The sequence below is a fragment of the Octopus sinensis genome, linkage group LG21, assembly GCF_006345805.1.
Source record: "Octopus sinensis linkage group LG21, ASM634580v1, whole genome shotgun sequence".
Classification (NCBI taxonomy): domain Eukaryota; kingdom Metazoa; phylum Mollusca; class Cephalopoda; order Octopoda; family Octopodidae; genus Octopus; species Octopus sinensis.
Genome location: NC_043017.1, coordinates 17872283 through 17894782, shown reverse-complemented (window position 1 = coordinate 17894782; position 22500 = coordinate 17872283). Strand labels below are relative to the sequence as shown.

The window sequence follows — 22500 nt, the reverse complement described above, 5'->3', positions numbered from 1 at the left end:
AAAAGTGGCTGAGGCGCTGAGACCAGCGTATAGCTTTGTGACTATTTTGAAGGAGATGATGTTAAAACTTAGCTAAATAAGTTAATTTTTATTAAACATGACTAGTCTGGGAACATACGTACATACATACAGACAGAAATTTTTCAAGAAAAATAACTTTAACTTTGAAGTACTCTCTTGAGGAGAGAGTATTCTCTACCAAAGTAAGTAAAAAACCCATCAGATATGGTATTAAAAGGTGACAGTAAGGGCATGTGGTCATAAAAATATATTACCTCAAATATATCTCCAGCCAACTCATATTAGTATGGTAAAACAAATGAACAAAGCAACAAACTATCCATCTACTATATGTATATGCACATATATATATATATGTGTATATATAATGGGAAGCTTTACGAAAATAAACAAAAGATGAAGGCAGGTGGAGTACAAACAAGCAAATGTATTAGTATGGCGCTCAGGAATAGAAATAGAACAAGTCTTTTACGTTTCGAGCCTACGCTCTTCGACAGAAAGATACACAGAAAAGAAACAAGGAGAGAAAAGAAACAAGGAGAAAGGAGAAAAACAAGGAGAGAAAAAAAATGCGTATATATATATATATCATAGACAAGTTAAAGTAATGGTCATTACATATAATTCCTTTATTATAGCAAATTTGGCTGACACCTGTTTCCATCAGTCATTATTGATAGGTTTACTCAATTAGTCTATTGATCAATTGAGGTAAATTGAAAAACCGAAGAAAATTAATGATACTTTCATCAGAGCCCTTGCTGGAAATAACAAACAGAATGGCTACTGTATAAATCCTTCACTATATATATATATATATATATATATGCACTATAGCATATGCATGTATAGCAGTAATGGATGAGAGGATCTGATGAGTATAAACAAGGCTAATAGGTTGATATATAACTGACCTTGAAATAGTGAAATTTTCACGCACCAACTCACATGGCCGGATTAGATCCTATAGTCCAGTAGATGTGTCTGAAACAAACAAGAAACATAGAATGTGAGTAGGAGCATATATATATATATATATCTATGAAAATCTATCTATCAATCAATCCTCTCAGTTTCTTATACAAGTTCTGTATTTCACAGTCATACAAATTATTAAGTGTGTTGCTTTATCTGACATTTTAGGCATACCACAATTAGCTGGATCCTGATGGCCATATTCCTATTACAATGACCTGTAAAAGGAGGTTGTTTCTTAACACAAACATACAGAACAAACGCTGCAAGACATCTTGTCCAATTGCCCCACAATTTCACTGATCCACCTCTCTGGGCTGGTATTTCATTGACCCCAAGTGGATGAAAGATAAAGTTGGCCTCGGCAGGATTTGATCTCAGAGTAGTGAGAGTTGAAACAGATACCATGAGGTGTTCTGTCCAACACTAACCTCTCTGCTAATTCAATTCTGAGCATATGTTCATGAGCAAGTGTGTGTGTGTGTGTTCCACAACACACAAATAGAACACATGAATTAATTATAGTTTAATAAAGTTGTTTCTAAAGTGGGTGATGGAAAGAGCCAGGGGAAGCATCGACTTAAAGAGGGTGATGGATGTCAGTACCCTCTGTATTTTTCAATAGTACACTCAGGTTTAGAAAATAGTGTTTAAAAATCAATATGAAAATGTTGCTTGATTGTTTGAAAAGAAAAAACAGAGAACAAAAATAAATTTTTAAAAAACCCAAAGTTTACTGACAAAGCTATCATAAAATTCCCAAGAGTATTATCAAGAAAGAGGAAATAAGGTACAGAACAAAAGACAGCAACAGCAATAATGACAAGAACAAAATAGAAAAAAAATATACACACATATTTACACACACAACTGTGCCGTTGGCACGTAAAAAGCACCCACTACACTCATGGAGTGGTTGGCGTTAGGAAGGGCATCCAGCCATAGAAACATTGCCAGATCAGACTGGGCCTGGTGCAGCCTTCTGGCTTCCCAGACCCCAGTTGAACCGTCCAACCCATGCCAGCATGGAAAGCGGACGCTAAACGATGATGATGATGAAGTGAATGTGTGTACTTAGATATCTATGTTCTTGTTTTAACACTGTACCAGACAGTGGTCTCCAGGAAGTCTTTTCTAGGGACTTGCTCTAGGTACCGCTTATCACCTTCTTTGATACCAATGTCAATGCATGTATATATAAGTGTGCTTGTATGTGAATATATACAAGAGATTACCCAAAAGAAACTGGAAATGTTGTTTCCACATTTCAAAACACTCTCCTGCTTTTTTAAATGTCTACCCATTCCCCTCATTATCCCTTTGGAACTTAAGTTGCAACTTATTTTTCATTTTTCATCATGTTGTAGTATTCCACATTTTGGAACACTTATTTGTATTTTTATAGAAAAACATTTGGGGAAAACTAATCATTCATAAATCAAATATCTCCATTTGTTTTTTGGGGAGCGGGATTTTAATTGTGAAGAGGTGGAAGTATGAAATTTTTCTCTAAATTACAAGTGTTTCAAAATGTGGAATGCTGCAACATCTTATAATAATTCTGTTTGTCATTATGTTACTTAGGCTGTCGGTAATGCTTTCACATGATTAGAGAAAAAAAAAAGGCAGAGAGAAGTATCCATGAAGTGAGATAGAGGGAATGTAATTGTAATGCTTTCACATGACTAGTTGAAAGGAAAAAGAGTAGAAACAAAAAGGAGAGAGAAAGAGGAAGAGAGAAGTGTCCATGATGTGAGGTAGAGTGACTGTAATATTCCTTATGTGGTTTAAAAGGTTAGTTGAAGGTAGTAATGGTATAGAGAAGGAGAGTTAAAAATATAATTTTAGCAGAGGGGTGAAAGATGGTGGTGCTTGGATAGTGAAAAGTGTATTTTTAAAAATTGAACTAAGTTTTTTTTTTATATTACCTATCACTTAATGCATGTGTGTAAGTGCAATTCCATGAAATATTCACATTTATTTATGTGGTTGTATTTCAGGTTTTATCAGGTTGTATATATGTGGTTGTATAAAGGTTGTATCATATGTACGGGATATTTTTTTGTTTATGGGGAAAATAGAAAAAATAAGAGTGAATACTTCTATAAAATTGTGCATAAAGTATATCAAGTGTATTTACAAAGTGCATTAAGTACTCATCATACTCCAGTTTTTTTGTCCTTTTCAATGAGTAGCAGATGAGCAACTATCTTTCCATACAGACACAACACAGGTTATGCTGTCACGTTTTTGGATTAAGTTTTCAGAAATAAGGTTTACCATTAATTACGTGAAATATTACAGGTTCTGCTAGTTGGAGATAAATTGTACAACATACTACAACTACCAAATTTAGCTTTAGGAGAGTACCTTTCACCAAGCAATAAAAGTATGCATCATCAAAGATTAATGTTTGGTTCAAGAGCTCTTATTTGTATGTAATGCATGCATGCATGTATGTATCTATGTATGTATGCATGCATACATACATACATACATACATACAGACATGGTTTGACTGTGTTGGCACGCTGGAAGGCTGTGCTAGAATTCAGTCTGATTTGGCATGGTTTTCTACAGTTGCATGCCCTTCTTAATGCTAACCACTCTGAGAGTGTAATGGGTGCTTTCACATGCCAGCGGTAACTGCCATGACTCCAATTTTGCTCAGCTTGATGGGTCTTCTCAAGCATGACATAATGCCAAAGGTCTTGGTCATTGCCTCCATGAGGCCCAACACTACAAAGGAGCTTGGCCACTTTGCCACCATGAGGCCCAATGCTCGAAAGGAACTCAGCCATCTCGCCTCCATAAGGCCCATTTGAAAGGAACTCAGCCACCTTACCTCCATGAGCCCAACACTTGAAAGGTAGTCAGCCACTTTGCCTCCATGAGGCCTAATGTTCTATGTTGAAAATTATAATCAATTTCAGGAATTTGAGAGTAGGTCCTCCACAAGTCCCTGAAAATTGTGGTTCCTGGAAGAATCACCAAACATATGCATTCCTCTAGTGTGTTGTGATTCCAACATAGCATTGCATAAAGATAAACAAACCTCATCTTGCAATACACTCCTCTGAAAAGCAACCACTGAGGTAGCACTCTTCATCGGATGTATTTAGATCTTGAGAAGACTGTTTTATCTATCTCAACAACCTTCCCAAAGCAGACTATACCTTGGCTTGTTACTCGGGGAAACAGTCACCAATGTGTCTGTGGCTTTTGATTTGCTAACATTAGCCAAAATTTGCAAAGTTGAAAAGCTATTAACTTTTTATTTATTAACTTATGGCATAAATTAATTTCATTTCCATAATTAGCATACAAAACTACATCAATGCACCAAATTTGAAATCAACTGGAACAAAACTAGAAGAAAAGATTCCAATACATATTGCTTGATTACATGCTTCTTTAGGTATGCAATTTTGCATTTGCTGTTGCTTTGTAGGAGGCTTCTGATATTTATTAATAGAATTGGTGGGATGGTCAGCTTAGTGGCAGCAGGATTCACCTCCTTGCCATATCTCTAGAAAGAGTTAGAAGTGTTGTTGGGGAATTTCTGTTACTTCATAAGCCCCAATTTCTGGCCTTCTAATTCTCTCAATTGTAATGCTATGGATTACTATGTGTGGGTGCCACTGAGAAAGACATCAACCGCTTTTGTGGCCAAGATCAAGGAAGTGCTCAAAGATTTTCTCAGGGATACAGTGAAGGACGTATGCACCAAGTCCTGGAGCTATCCTGAGGCCATGGTGGAAGCTGAGAGCAGCTACTGTTATCTCCCAGCTATAATCTTGTCAATATCGCAAAATTTAGCTCAAACATCCTATACATAGTGCAGTAGTTTTCAACCAGGGTTCCGTGGAACCTTAGGGCTCCGCCAGTACAGTCCAGGGGTTCCACAAGAAGTTACAAAACTGCTAAAATCGGCAGTAATTTTTAATTCTCCTGTGCAGATATGTGTGCATAAGACTATTAAATTATTGCACAGAGGTTCCTCGAGCCAGTGGAATGTTTCCTTGGGGTTCCGCTCCAGCAAAAAGTTTGAAAAGCACTGACATAGTGTGTAATACATATACTCACAGAACTTCAGTCATGCCATGCTAGCATCTCTTAGTGGGATTTCTCAAGTACTGAGTATTGGCTAATCACCTCCTTCATCATCCCATCCCACTCTTTCCACAAGTTCCATCTTGTGTAAACATTCAGTACTTCTGCATTAACTTATCCTCCTCCTCCTCCTCCATATGTCCATACCAATGCAGTTTTCATTCTTTGATACTGCATCTCTGAACACATCTATACTGTTGTTCATGCACATTTAAATTGCACATCCAGCAGACCATGTTAGCTTTATTTCTTTCTAGCCTTCATGCGTCATCTGTTCACCACCATATAACACTATAGTCCACACATAGCCATCATAAGTCTACCTTTCACTCTGAAAGAGAAACCTTTCATTACGAAAAGTGGTTCATCATGCAATATATATATATATATATATATATATATATATATATATATACACACATAAATATATACATAAATATATACACACACACACACACACACACACACACACATATATATAAAATCATCATCATCGTGTAATGTCCATCTTCCATGCATGCAAGTATAGATGCATTTATACTTTATATATGTGTGTGTATACACACTCACACACAGTCAGAGAGAGAGAGAGAGAGAGAAAAAGAGAGAGAGAAGAGAGAGAGAGAGATAAAAAAATACCAGAAAGATAAAATACCAGAGGATTAAACTTAGGATTGATTATGGATTAGAGCTAAAATGACTTAAGAGGATTGTGTCAAAATCTGAAACTACACAGGATGTGGTGGGAGGAATGGGAAATGGAGAAAGTTTGTCTGTCTAATTATAAGTAGGGCTAGAGTGTGTAAATGTGTGTGTAGATGTGTGTATATATTTAGAAGTAGGATAGAACATGAGTGTGTGTACACAAGTAGGCTATAATGTGTATATATGAACAAGGTTGCAGTATGTGTGTGTGTGTATACATAAGTAAGCTTTAGTGTTTATAAGTGGGCTACAGCGTGTATGTATATGCAAGTAGGTTAGTGTGTTGTGTACAAAAGTGACTCAAGTGGTTACAGTGTGTATATTTCGGTTACAGCTTCTTAAGATTGGAGGAAGTGCCAATGCCCATGACCTTTGTAGACCTTCCAAGACCAGTGAAACAGATATGTCATCAATGTTGTAAGAAAGACATGATAAACAAGGCGGTTCTAGAGGGATGGAGGAGGAGTTGGAAGGGGGTGCCCCAGTGGTGGGGAATCAAGACTGGTGGGTGGGTGTGAGAGGGGGAGATAGATAGATAGGCAGTTATGTGCATGTGTGTATATATATATATCTTTTATCTTCTACTTGTTTCAGTCATTAGACTGCAGCCATGCTGGGGCACCACCTTGGAAATCTTTAGTCGAATGATTCAACCGCAGGTACTTATTATATTAAGCCTGGCACTTATTCTGTTGGTCTCTTTTGCTGAACCACTAAGTTACAGGGATGTAAACATACCAGCACCAGTTGTCAAGAAGTGGTGGGGCCAAACACAGACACAAAGACATACATCATCTCCAAACCTTCTAATATATATATATATATATATTTTTGGTGTCCTGTACCCATATATGCATGTAGATGTAGGTACGTACATTTAATGTTGTATATATGCATATGTTTTATTTAGTCATTTGTTATTATAGACGGAACGCACATCCATTTCTACGTAAGTTGTTATATATATATATATATATATATATATATATATACATACACATACATACATACAACATACAATGGGCTTCTTTCATTTTCTGTCTACCAAATCTACTCATAAGACTTTGGTCAACCCAAGGATATAGTAGAAGACACTTCCCAAAGGTTCCATGCAGTGGGACTGAAGCCAGAACCATATGGTTGGGAAGCAAGCTTCTTACCACACAGCCAGGCCTGCACCTATAATATATATATATATATATATATATATATATATACACACACACAGATATATATAAATGCTGAAGCACATATTTAGATAAATGTGTTGTGAGTGTATGCAAGTTTGTGATAAGTGAATGAGGTGAGTCTATGTATTTGGGTATATAAAGGTGTGTACATGAAAAGGTGCAGGCGTGTATGCATAGGAGTATGTAGGCGGATTCATGCAACTGCATATGTGTGACCATGTGAATGCGTACAAGTGCATTCAGGTGTTGGATGCAAGTTTCTAAGCATGGAATTGTATGCAAGTGTATATACTGATGTGCGCATGTGAGAGTATACAAGTGTGTAGAGATATTTACACAATTATATAGGTATGTAGATGCAAGAATGTGCGTGTGTTTTTGTGCTCATGAGTATGTGTACGAGTAAATGTGCAGGTGTGTGCATATATGTATGTGTATATGTGGTTGTATGATGCAATGAAATACACTAGTGGAACAGAAGAATCTAAGTGCAACAAACAGTACAAGAGGATAACATATAAAACAAAAGAGAAGCAGGAAGAACACAATCTGATGTGAGTGATTTGAGAGATGCATGCAGTCAAGATGCAGTTAATATGAAATGCAGCTGTACAGTTAGTCTGCAGAAAATTACACAATTTCCTGAGCTCTCTCACAATAGCTGTGGACTCCAGATAACCTTTTTATAGACAGACAATACTGTGTGTGTGGTTTGTGTGTTTTTTTTATTATATATATACACTGAAACAGAACAGCAGAGTATTGTAATCCCAAAAGCATACACTGATGCAGTAAAAAAAATTAACCACAACCACTACTACTACAGCCCAAACTATGGTCACCACAACTACCACTGACTGCCTTTACAACACAACCATTACCACTATCACCGCCACAAGAACAACAATAGCAACCACCATCGGCAAAAGAACTAACCACAACAATAATAACAACGCTGACAATAAAGAGGAAACCATTATGTGGTTGTTTGATTTATTAAAAACAGCAGCTAAACCAGCAGTGAATCACACTACTTTTTTAAAATGTGAGACATTGACTGATATAGTCCATATAGTCTGGGTTAGGCTATCTGGGTTGGTGTATTTGGAGCAGACCAAAGGTTCTGAACCAGGGTCCATATAATATTTTTAGGGGTCCACACAAGCAAAATAGTAAATCGGTGAGCCGCAATAGTATTTTAAGGATCCATGAAAATATTTTGCTTTAGATGCGTTTATTGAAAGAAACAGGTTGGTTTCCTTCTCTAGCATTATATAGAATTCAGACTACACAAGTGAAGGTATCATCATCATTTTATTACTTTTTGATGAAGTGTACAAGCAGTTATTTTGTTATTGTATGCTCTCTCTCTCTCTCTCTCTCTCTCTCTCTATATATATATATATATATAATATATATATATATTTTTTTTTTTTTCTGTGCAGGTGGCACGTAAAAAGCACCCACTACACTCGTGGAGTGGTTAGCGTTAGGAAGGGCATCCAGCCGTAGAAACTCTGCCAGATCAGACTGGAGCCTGAGCAGCCCCTGGTCGAACTGTCCAACCCGTGCTAGCGCGGAAAAACGGACATTAAACGATGATGATGATGACGATATATATATATATATATATATATAGGTGCAGGAGTGGCTGTGTGGTAAGTAGCTTGCTTACAAACCACATGGTTCCGGGTTCATCCCCACTAGGGCAAGAGTCTTCTATTATAGCCTTGGGCCGACCAAACCCTTGTGAGTGGATTTGGTAGACAGAAACTGAAAGAAGCCTGTCATATATATATATATATTATATATATATGTGTGTGCATATGTTTGTGTGTCTGTGTTTGTTCCCCCAATATCATCGCTTGACAACTGATGGTGGTGTGTTTACGTCCCTGTAACTTAGCGGTTTGGCAAAAGAATCCGATAGAATAAGTTCTAGGCTTACAAAGAATAAGTCCTGGTGTCGATTTGCTCAACTAAAAATGGTTCTCCAGCATGGCCACAGTCAAATGACTGAAACAAGTAAAAGAGAGTAAAAGAGAATATACATATATGTATTACGGAGATGTACTTGCATAGCAAGTGACCTGATCTGAGATCGTGTGCTGGTACGAAAACAACTGCAGCGTGAAAGGTGTTTATAAGCCATTGAAGAAACACAAAAAACATTAGATTCACTTCAACATTTAAATTTAATTTGCCAAAATATTTTCGTCGCTTTGAGACCGCGACCTGTTCACTGACAAAGTTCCGTGCTGCAGCATATAATATATATATATATATGTAGCATTACTGGTTAGAAATTTCTTATGGCATCTAAGAGAAAAGGAGAGAGAACAAGAGAGAGAGAGTGAAGAAAATATAAAAAAAGGAAGATAAACAGTGATGGTAAGTCTTCAGCCAATTAATGGCCAAAACCAGCCAAAATTTGACCATTTCACAATTTATGCTTCAACCAGGAGAACCAACATTGGGTTTCTCACAAAACACAAGAGATATATTTTGACTGAATAGTATCAGAATGGTTGAGGTACTGGTGATGTTAATGGTGGCGTCAGAGATGGTGGTGGTGGTGGTGAAGGTGACTGTACAATGATAAATGGTGGCAGTGGAACACCTCCATTGCATGAGGCTGCTGTCAATGTCATGCTTAATTAAATTCAATGTATAAAAAAACAAAATTAATTAAAAATATTTACAGATAATTTGAAAAGAAAATCTATTTATAAGCCTTCGTCACCATTATTATTTGCATCATCTCATTAACTTTACTATCAACACATTCACATCAACATAAACACAATCATATCAGCATAAACCCACCACCACCACCACCACCATCACGACCACCATCTTTCTCTCTACCAATGCCTTTCTGTTTCACTTTACTTCCTCCCCCCTCACCTCGCTGATTACAATAGTTCCTATGTATACTGTGGTGGTGGTGGTAGGGGCAAGTTACTACACCTGTACACACACAGAGAGAACAGTTTATTTTTTCCCTTAGCAAGACTAGTGTAGAAACATTGATAGGCCCACACTTACATAAATGACATACTAACATACCTCTAAACAGTTGCTATAGAAACAGTTACAGTCAGCTGAGCTCATCAAACCAAGCAATTATATTTGGATGGTTGGAAGGTTGGTTCAGTGGTTTCCATTGCATTTGAGAGAGAGTTTTTCCATATGGTTACTTCACTACATCATTATCAGCAGTGAAGGTTAAAAAGGTTTGCAATTTTAGACATTAACTGGTTCGAATATTGCATGCAGTATACAGTCACAGGTTCAAGTCTCATCATTTTATTATACACTCTGCAGGACATGCTCACCAGCAAGAAAGATAATTCTATACAACAAATAAAACCAGAAGAAATGCTGCTAAGCATTTTGTCCAGCATGCAAACAATTCTGCCATCTTGCTACCCTAATCATCATCATCATCATCGTTTAGCGTCCGCTTTCCATGCTAGCATGGGTTGGACAGTTCAACTGGGGTCTGGGAAGCCAGAAGGCTGCACCAGGCCCAGTCTGATCTGGCAGTGTTTCTACGGCTGGATGCTCTTCCTAATGCCAACCACTCCATGAGTGTAGTGGGTGCTTTTTACGTGCCCCCGGCACAGAGGCCAGGCGAGGCTGGCAATGCCCATGATCGGATGGTGCTTTTTACATGCCACCAGCACGGAGGCCAGTCGGGGCGGTGCTGGTAACAGCCACGTTCGGATGATATATATGGAGAGAGAGAGAGTGAGTAGAAATGAGAAATGGTATATAGCATAGAAGATGGCAAATAATAATAATCCTGAAAGGCCTGAAATTTGGAAGGAGGAGGTGAGTCAATTACACTGACCCCAGTGCTTTACTGGTACTTATTTTATCAGCCCCAGGAGGATGAAAACTGGAATATTCCAGCAGACGACCTCTATGTTGAACAAACTATGAAAGGAGAAGGAATGAATAATGGTTTAGGGAAGATAACATACAAGTTAAGACCTTCTATGATGTCATGTATGTCCCCACAGACAAATCTCAATACGAAACAAACATACCTAAATTGGAGAAAGATACATCCTGGAATAAGACACAACATAAATAAAAGCTTGCTAATGTCAGAAGAAACATTATGGAAAAAAAACCCAAAAAAACGAAATTACTGACTGATTTAGAGACTGACCATTGATCAAATTACACAATTAGTAAGGAATAAAAAGGGAATGAAAATGAAATTGATGAACTAATTACAGACTAACCTATTGTTGATAGAAAATGCTATAATGGTAGAAAGAGTCGAAGTAACTGATGAATGAATTGAAATACTCCCTGAACTAGTCTTAAATATTGAGGAAATTGAAAATCAAACAGGTGTTGATTGTTAAATAGATCGTTTCAACTGAACTAACTGCTTTGAAGGATCAAATCACGAGTGAATGGCTGAGAGTTAAGAAAACCAGTATGGATGAATGTGACAGTCTCCTAAAAATTCACAATTCTAAGCAAAACCAGATGGTAATTGGTAGGTTTGCCTTGTCCTTAAAGACATAATTGCAACTAAGGATATCAATATTACAAAACTCAGTCACCTTCATTATGCTTCTGCTAAGCTTTCAATGAGCTTATATAGTGAAAAAGGTTACAGAATAAAAGCATCTCCACAAAAAGCCTGCTTGGCAAGGGTGAATTCATCAGCGAGTCAACTTAGATCAGACATAGAATGTTTTAAGTTAAATCTGTCTAAAATAGGAAAATTAAAGAGAAAAATATAACTGATAAAATCTATACTTGACATTGACACAACTGCAGAAACTATCAAGCAAAAAGTCTCTGCTAAAGTTGTCCACATGTGAAAAATGCTTTAGGTTCTTCAAGGTCAACTGCATATTTAAAAACAATCCAAAAAGCTTATCAAAAGGACAGGAATTTTGGAGTAGAATCTGGGCAGAAGATAAAACCCACATTAAAAATGCTCCTTGGATTGACAGATTATAAACTGACTTAGCTTATTTAGAAGAGCAAAACTGGAGATATCAAGATAGAGGAAGTAAGAACTGCTCTTAGAAAATCAAGCAAATGGCAGTCTCCAGGAAAGGATAAAATTTCTTATTTTTGGTTAAATGCCTTCTCAGAAAGCCATAGACTGCTAACTAGACCCTATAATAATGCCGTTTTGGTTAGTTAATGGTGTTATATATCTACTCCTTCCAGAAAGAAGAAACAAATGAACCTAAAAATTACAGACCTGTAACTTGCTTAACAACTATGTAGAAGATATTAACATCTGTTTTGATTGAATACATGTAAAACTTCTTAACAAAAAATGGCATCTTCCCCAATAAGCAAAAATGCTGTAAACATGGGTCCTATGATTGTAAAAGATCAGCTTCTCATCAATAAGATTTTTTGGAAGATTGCCACCCACAGAGAGCTTAACAATGCTGATATTGACATGGTTACTACCCATCAGTGGTTAGCATCCTCTGGCTTAAAATCAAAGACAGGAGGGTTTATTACAGCAGCTCAAGATCAATACCCATTTGCAAGAAGCTATAGGCCAATGTCTTGAATGGCAACAGCCCAACATGTTGAGTGTGTAAAAAACAGTCTGAAACCAATAATCATATTGTCTCCATGTGTAGCCTTCTTGCACCCTCGAAGTATCTCTGCAGCCATAATAGAACTCCACTGAGTAATTTGCAAGGACCTGGACCTACCCTGTCATACAAATTGGTAGGAACACAAACCACCTCCAGTGCTTGAAAAAGATCATATCTCACCCCTACAAAACTTTTCTCTTCAAACTGCCAGACACATGCAAATAGGCTAGATATTATATTGAAGGATTTCAGATGAAAATTATGCCTCCTCATTGATATAACTGTTCCATTGATACAAATGTATTTGTGATGACCTGCCAAAAGTTGAGCAGGTACAAAAATCTTGAAATAGAAATTGGCAAAATGTGGAATCTTAAGATTAGAACAATACCTATGGTTGTAGGTGTCCTGGGAAAAAAAGCAAAAGGTGCTGATTATTACCTGTCTCAAATCCCAGGGAATCCCAAAATGGAAGAAATTCAGAAAATAGTATTTATGAAGACTGCTCATATTCTACAAAATATACGGTCTATAACTCTGAAACAATCTTTTTTCACACATTAAAAGAACATTTTCTAAAACAATACTTCTTATGAACCCAAGATACACAATTAAAACACAAATACCTCTCTCCTCAAAACACAGCAGTTATCAACCATTCTAGTCATAATGCCCATTTGAACTCATAACTTGCTGTCTCTCGAGATCTCTGAGAGAGACTTGGACTCAGTTTGTACAAACACAAAGCAAAATTCAAGCATAACAATAATAATAATGTTGATGATAATAATGATGATCCTTTCTACTATAGGCACAAGGCTTGAAATTTGGACGAGGAGACTAGTTTATTATATCGACCCCAGTGTTTCACTGGTATTTAATTTATTGACCCTGAAAGGATGAAAGGCAAACTTGACCTCAGCGGAATTTGAACCCAGAATGTAGCAATGATAATAATAATAGAAAATCTACTAAAGACAGTTAATAAAGAACATGTGATGAAGTGTGGACAAGAATGAAATACAAAAGGAGCACATCAGACAGATTGAAGAGAAACCTCTACATGGCCAATTTTGGAAAGCCACTGAAGATGTATGTAGAACTAAAAATCCTGGGCTTCGTTAAAAAAGGGGCAATTAAAAAAGAAACAGAGAGCCTAATTGTAGCAGCCCAAGATCAAGCAGTAAAAACAAACTTGAGAAAATATATATATGACAAGAATGTTTCAGAAAAATGTTTGAAAATTTTGTTTAATTTAATTTCTTCATGTTTTATTTTGTCTGCTGCCAGTATTCCCAAGTACTTGTACCACTGTCTTTTCTCAAAGCTCTCATTGTTTGCCTATTTGGCATTTCAATTCCTTGACTTCTTTCTAATCTTCCTTGTTTCACTTTTCTGTCCCAAATTCCATACCTATGTAATTTGAGAAAATGTGGATAGCATGTACAAGACTTTCAATTACCAGTTGGGAGTACACAAGGAGAATGATAAAATTATTGCAGTCAAAGCTAAATTACAAAAATCGTATTGAAGTAATAAATTCAACAGCAGTATCCTTAATCAGATATAGAGTTAGAATTATAGACAGAACCAAAAATGATATAAAGAAACTTGACAGAAAAACTAGCAAGTTGTTGACAATGTATGGAGCCCACCACCCGAAAGCTGTACCTGAGGAGAGACCAGGGTGGAAGAGGCTTAATAGCAGAAGAAGAATGTATACAGATGGAAAAAAAAAAGCATAGTAGAGTATTTACAGAGCAGTACAGAAAAACTACTAAAGACAATAAATAAAGAACAGGTAATAAAGTGCATATAAAGGCGGCAAAAGGACAAGAATGAAATTCAAAGAGAGCACATCAGACAGATTGAAGAGAAAACTTTGCATGGCCAATATTGGAAAGTCACTGAGGATATATGTAGAACAAAATCTTGGGCTTGGTTAAAAAAAGAAACAGAGAGCCTAATTGTAGCAGCCCAAGATCAGCATGTTTTGTCCAACTCCATGCCGGTGTGATGAAAGATGAAGAAATGATGATGGTAATGATGATATATATGTACATTTGTATTTATATCCCCATATCCATTAGTATTAATGAACAAAAAAAATTGTTTCTCTCATAGAGGGTAATTATTGAATTTAGCTGCTGACCTCATGGCTTGTTAGTCTGGAGTTTTGCCAAACTCAGCAACCATGAGCAATGCAAGAACTTGGTTGTGTGTGTATCAGAAGTAAGGTCTGGTCATTAGATAGTGTGCATAGGGAAATAAAGGGGATGCTCTCACTAAAGAGTATTTTTGTAATTTCTTCATTTGTTAAATAAAATTCAACAATTTCTTGTTTGTTCAACACAACTGTCTTTAAGGCAGAACATGCGATATAGTGTTGTTTAGTATTCCACTCACGACCATTTCATTTTTGTAAGGGTATCTAGGATTATGTCATTAAATGCCTCCCTCCTTGATCCAACTCCAGTACTTCTTATTTTTTTTGTAAAGCCTGGTACTTATTCTATTGGTCTCTTTTGCTGAAATGCTAATTTACAAGGAGGTAAACACACCAACAGTGGTTGGCAAGCAGTGGTTGGAGATAGACACAGATACAAAGGCACACACACTGATATATATATATATATATATATATATATGATGGGCTTTTTTCAGTTTTCACTTACCGAATCCAAGCTTAGATTTGAAACCAAATCTAAGAATTCTTGCTTGTCCAAACCACTATGATCAACAGGCATGAAAAAGGTTTCCTTTGTCCTGTCAAAAAATGATAAACTATCTCCCTTTGACCTCAGTCATGTCAGGCAAAGTTCAAATGGACAGGAGCTGACCTATTTAGGCACAATCTCTGCTACAGTATGTCTGTCCTTCTAGCTGCCACAGTGGTCAACAGAGACAGACTGAAAGGTCCATGACACACTGGATTATATGTTTCTTTATTGTCCACAAGGGGCTAAACATAGAGGGGACAAACAAGAACAGACAAACGGATTAAGTCGATTACATCGGCCCCAGTGCGTAACTGGTACTTAATTTATCGACCCCGAAAGGATGAAAGGCAAAGTCGACCTTGGCGGAATTTGAACCCAGAACGTAACGGTAGACAAAATACGGCTACGCATTTTGTCCGGCGTGCTAACGTTTCTGCCAGCTTGGTAGACTACTTTCTCAGATGATCAACGCACACACAGACACAAAAAGAAACATATTCAGTTGTGACATATCACCTCCACAGATGTACCCTGTTTCTATTACTAGCAACTTGTAGCAGTTATCAACAATTACATGTGATGAAGAATTATGTGTACTAATGTCAAATTTAAGTGCAGTGAATAAATCATTTTAACTATGAATCGATGTCATTCATTTGTTTACTTCAAAGACATCCACATGTCTATTGCATATGTTCACCTTAACACATACTAATACACACTTAACCACTACATATTTATAAAAGTAAGAATAACACAGAAATAATGGTAAATAAGCATATTCTTAGAACAGCCCACTATGTTACTTCACACCTCTAGAGACCAGTGATCATAGCTGTGGCCACAATACCTGGTTTATGAGCTGGCAGAGATGAGAATATAGCTAACTGAAATTCTTAAGGAAACCTTTCCAGTAAAAATTAATAAATTTTAAAAAGTATCATTAAATATTAATTATATATGCTAGTATTGATGAAAGAAAGATTCACTGAATTAGATGTCTTGCAAACAACTTGCACATGCAAGTGCTACCAGTCAAAAGCTCTGTATACCAGAAGCCAGCAAGTTACACAATAGGAAGCAAAATACAATAAATAATTGTAATATTGTCTCTGATGGGGTAAAATATTGCCAGTATTTCAAGGGGAGAGTTTGTATATGTGATAATGTTTATATTGACTGTGACCCCCTTATTTTTGAAAGGATAAAGTATTGTAGGAATGTATTTCAAGGGAACAGTCTGTGTGCGATGATGTTTACATTGGCAGTGAACCCCTAATATTGCAGAGTGTATGATTGATTCACTTGAAGACAGAACCATCATCTTGACAGTGAAGTTTTATAGAAGAGTAAGGTCCCTTTATTTCAGAAAATATATTTCTGACTGTATTCCCTTTCCGTAATTGCTAAGCAGAATCTTGAAGCTGCTAAAGTAAGTAAAGACAAAAAAAAATAAAATAGAATTTTCCATAATGGAGCTCAAAACCAGCTATGTCAGGAGACTCATTAAAAGTACAAACAAACAAACAAACAATTACACTCCTCACCAAAAAACTGAAAAACTATTCATCATCAGAAGAGATGAAAGGTCAATAATTAACCAGAAATTGAGTGGAAATCAATTGACATTTTACAGAATGATGAATTGACAGTCAAGAATAATGACAAAGTCTCTTTCTTTAGAAGATATGGATCCAGATTGGAGCAAAATCTGAATGGGGCGAAAAGAATTTAATCAGATTGCAGTGTAGCTACAAGAATTATGAAAAAACTATTGTCTCTCTATAAACCCAAACAAATAGTCTTGGCAGAACAACTGATGTTTATATTGGCAGTGAACCCCTAATATTGTAGAGTGTATGATTGATTCACATAGGTCTCACTGAGGAAATGACCAGCGACCGAGACCTTTGGAAATATGCTGTGCGTGAAAAGACCAGGCAGGACAAGTGAGTCCAGCCCACTTATGCATGCCTTTCCTCCCTTGGACACACAAAGACCTGTTGAGGCAAGCGAAGTCGATATCGAACCTCATCCGACGACAGGCACCTATGCCTACCCCCCTTTGCTTGCGAAGACCTGTTGGGGCAAGTGAAATCGGAATCAAAATTGAACCAATCCTATGACTGGCACCCGGCAGATGCCAGGACCCCTGGACTGGAGATACGTAAAAAGCACTATCCGAATCGTGGCCGATGCCAGCGCCGCCTCGACTGGCTTCCGTGTTGGTGGCACGTAAAAAGCACCATCTGAATCGTGGCCGAAGCCAGTGCCGCCTCGACTGGCTTCCGTGCCGGTGGCATGTAAAATGCACCAATCCGACCGTGGCCAATGCCAGCCTCGCCTGGCACCAGTGCAGGTGGCATGTAAAAAGCACCCACTACACTCATGGAGTGGTTGGCGTAAGGAAGGGCATCCAGCTGTAGAAACATTGCCAGATAAGACCGGAGCCTGGTGCAGCCTTCTGGCTTCCCAGATCCCCGGTCGAACCGTCCAACCCATGCTAGCATGGAGAATGGACGTTAAACGATGATGATGATGATGATGAAGACAGAACCATCATCTTGACATGCACAAAGTTTCTTTGTGGATGACCTGAATGCGTGTGACAAAGACATGAAGAGCCATTTTGATCTAGTTATGAGATTCTCAAAGGATGTTGGGATGAAATACTCGAATCAGCGCTGGGATGAGACTTTGTCTTAAACATCAATTCAAATAGTCTTTGAATGCCACACCACATCTCTTTGACAACATCTACTAATCCATTAAGCATGAAAGTGTAGCTATGGATCAAGTCCAGGAGTTGAAAAGGAAAGTATTCCATCAGAAAGTATTGCAGAAGGATGGACACTTAACAGTGGATAACAACAGATTAATTCAAAATAACAGTAACTGATATATTCATGGTGGTCTAACAACCAGTATATTAACTTTCACTTTGAAGGGTAGAGTTAAGCATACCAGAAACAGGAAATACCAACAAAATACTCAGATGCAGATAAAACACCCAGACATGTTGAATGATGGAGACTGTAGAATTAGCACTGAAAATGTGGGTTACATCATTAGTAGCAGTCTAAGAATATTCTTATGTTATTTATCTATAAGGCATGATGTTATGGCGAAAGACATTATGCAATGTACTTCATAGACAGGACTGACCTGAGGATGAAAACAAAATGAAATTACATTGATGTAGAAGGTTTAACACAGGCAGCCATGTTGTGAGATAACAGGACAGAATGTGTAAACATCATCATCATCATCATCATTGTCGTTTAACGTCTGCTTTCCATGCTAGAATGGGTAGGACGGTTTCACTGTGGGCTGGCGAACCAGATGGCTGCACCAGGCTCCAGTCTTGATCTGGCAGAGTTTCTACAGCTGGATGCCCTTCCTAACACCAACCACTCCGTGAGTGTAGTGGGTGCTTTTACATTCCACCGGCACAGGGGCCAGTCAGGCGGTACTGGCAATGACCTCACTCAAATTTTCTTTTTTTTACACATGCCAACAGCACAGGTACCAGTAAGGCGATGCTGGTAACGATCCTGCTCGAATGGTGCCTCCTACATGCCACTGGCACAGAAGCCAGTTAGCCGCTCTGGCAACAATCACGCTCAGATGGTGCTCTTAGCACCCTACTAGCACGAGGCACAAGTGCCAGTAAGGTGAAGCTGGTAACGATCCTGCTCGAATGGTGTCTTTTATGTGCCACTGGCACGGAAGCCAGTTAGCCGTTCTGTCAATGATCACGCTCGTATGGTGCTTGTGCCTGTCATCGAATTTCACTTTGATTTTGATTTCGATTTCACTTGCCTCAACAGGTCTTCGCAAGCAGAGTTTAGTGTCCAAAGAAGGAAAAGGTACGCACAAGTGGGCTGGTTATGCCCCTGGCACAGGCCACAAGGTTATGGTCTCATTTGGCTTGCCAGGTCGTGTGTGTCAATTGGTCAAAACATACAGATAGTGTAATGACATGCATGTACATACCAATGTATATATGTAGTACACATACAAATCTGCAACTAAGTAACTAGATGCTGTTGTCAAAATTCAGCTGATGGAGTTTTGTTTCTGGGTTGGAGAGCAGCTCTTTGTTGGTGAAAGATTTTAAACAAAAAACCAGAGAATATATAGGTGTGTATATACATCCACACACACACACATACATATGTGAAAAAGCAAGAGAGAGAGAAAAAGAGAGAGAGAGAGAGAGAACTTGTACTTTCACATAATATCACATAATCAATGGACAAAGATGGGCAAAATATACACACAAACAGCTAGATGCACACGTGTGTGCTCACATGCAGACAGACAGACACACACACACACGCCAGACATGCTTATAATCAAATCACCTATTTGAACTGTAGCCAATGGAAAGCTTCAGTTATTTTTAATGATTTCTATTTTGCTTTCTCTGACTGTTGTTGTAATTGTTGTTACTGCTGTTTATTGTTATTGTTACTGTCGCTGTTGTCTTTGCTGCTGCTGTTGTTGTTAGTTTTTGATTTTTTTTTTTTTTTAAGAGCATTTACTGTTTGGAATGGTATCAATGGCAACTCAATGTGAATAGAACATATCTCAGTATGAAACATACTGAGATGTGGAGCACATTGTGTGGAAATGGTTTGAATGGAATACATTCTGTGTGGAACACAATCTGTATAGACCATATTCAATGTGAAAAAAAAAAAAAAGACATAGAAAAAACAGTGTGAAACTTATTCAGACATTGACAACATAGAACTAGATTTAGGTTTAATACTGTATAAGAACTAATACTTCAAATATATATATAAGCACACACATACACTTCAGAGTGTCATACAAGATCAACAGAAATATCTATTCTTCAGCAATATAGTGAGATGCGGGGTTTAGCTTGTTCCTGATGGAGACAAGGGTAAGGCCTAATTAAAACAATATTTATGAGAAGAGAAATAGCAGGACATGGGGAAACTAACTGGAAAAGAAACTAAGACAGCCTCTGAACCGCTGCCTCTCACTTGTAAAAGAATGCAGTCATTAAAGAAGACCCTGTCTCTCCCAAAAATGAAAAAATAAAAATAAAAGAGATCTCAATATAATGACCTTTCACAAGACAGAATCTTCAAAATATCAAGAATGTGTATGTGTTAGGACAAGGATGTATGTGATAGCATTGTCCTCAAACTTCAAGGAATCTATCTCTGCACCAGTACCACAGTGCCAAAGGCTTTGGGGGTAGGGTATATATTTCTGTTTCTTAGGTACTAATGATTTAATCTTAGCAGAAGGTTTAAAAAAGTAGAATAAAAACACCAGATACAGTTTGAATACAGGATTTTGATGGCAAGTAAAGCAAACATTCTACAATTTTCCAGTTACTACCACCAATACTTTTTTCACAATAACTGATGTAGAGAGAGAGAAGATGTGGGAGAAAGAGTAACAGTGCTGGTGAAGGCGGCGGGGAAAAGATAGTGGAAGCTGTCAAACGTTATTATAGAGAGAAAGTGAAGGGAAGGGAGGAAAGAGAGACAGAGGAAGACAGGCAGATAAGAGAAAGAGAGAAACAACAAACACGTGTCAAAGTGTGGGTTTTTTTGCCGTAATAACCAGAGCTTTTGAGTTAGGGATTTCTAACCTAGCACACTCACATCCTCGCCTCTTTTTACAGGTCCCTGTAATTTTTGGAGTGAATCCGATGGGATCTAGTGCCCTTTAACCCGTTCCAATGCCAAACCAGACAAACAAACAAACTTTTCGCATTTCAGATTTATAATATAAACACACACATACACACACACACACAAACACATACAGACATACACCCTCTAGATAATTGTCAAATGGCTTGAAGCCATCTCATTAAACTCATGCAATCAGTGATCGATTGACATTTTTTTTACCTGAGTGTGTAAGAGTGAATGTATGCATGGGTTTGTAAGTATGTGGATGTATACCTGTGCATGTGTGTAAGTGAGTATGTGTTTATGTGTGTGAGTGTAATCAGGAAATCTTGGAGGAAATTATGCACAACAACATCGACAAAAACAAGAAGTTTTGCCTAAATCTCCAAATAATAATAATAGCAATTTCTAAGAGAGGCACAAATCTACAAACTTGGGTTAGTAAGTGTTTAGTTGAATAAACTGGCTCTTATTACATAACTGGTATTCTATGTTAATGACTCTGAAAGAATGAAAGGCAAAATTGATCTTGGCAAGACTTCAATGCAGAACATAAAGAGCCTTTTGTTTTACGTTCTAACAAAGCTGCCGGCTCACCACTTTAACAACAACAATAATGATGATAGTATCAGCTCAAAGTCAAAAGACAAATACTCATTGAGAAAAGGGACTCTTGTTAACATCCTTCACTGGCCCTTTTTTTTAATTCCCCATCACCAGAAAGAATGAGACATAAAAATCAATTCTTGTAAGATTTGAACTAAAAACAATGTAACCAACAACTGCAGTGTATTTGGTCCAACATTTTACCAACCAACTGCCCTAACAACAACAACAAAAATCCTTTCAACTATAGGCACAAGGGAGGGAAAAAGTTGATCACATTGACCCCCAGTACTTGACTGGTACTTAATTTATCAACCCTGAAAGGATGAAAGGCAAAGTTGACCCTGGTGGCAACTGAACTTAGAACATAAAGACATGAACTACTGCTAAGCATTTTGTCCAGTGCAGTAATGATTCTGCTTATATATACATACATCAGGTCATCCCGTAAATAATGTTCGGATTTGGGGTAAGGAAAAAAGTGATATAATTTTACTTTTTATTAAAATTTTAAACCTGTATATAATTCCCATCATTATCGATGACTTCTTCCTTCCATCTACTCATCAGTTTTTTTAATCCCATTGGTGAAAAACTCTTTTGGTTTTGATGAGAAGAGACGTCAGTTTTGACCTCTTTGGGGCTTTTGAGTACTAATCCAACTAAATGATTCTGTAAGCTTTGAAACAAATGGTAATCAGAAGGAACTAGGTCTGGGGAATAAGGCGGGTGAGGGATTTTTTCCTCAGCCAAGTCACATGAATTTTTTCTGATATAATCTTTGCAGTGTGGGGGCTTTGAATTATCATGATGAAACACCATACCCTTATGATTCACCAAAGTAGGCCATTTTTCTTCAAAGTAACATCCAAATGCTATAATTATTGGC

At 37.5% G+C, this 22500-nt stretch overlaps 1 protein-coding gene across 2 annotated transcripts in view; it reads right to left on the bottom strand.

The window, feature by feature from the left end:
• Positions 1-22500, bottom strand: part of LOC115222888 — a 146839-nt gene that overhangs the window by 34240 nt on the left and 90099 nt on the right. For both annotated transcript variants that reach the window (XM_029793271.2, XM_036512013.1), the window contains exon 3: positions 936-1005. The gene's annotated coding sequence lies outside the window, so the exon portion shown is untranslated. The remainder of the gene's footprint in view (positions 1-935; positions 1006-22500) is intronic.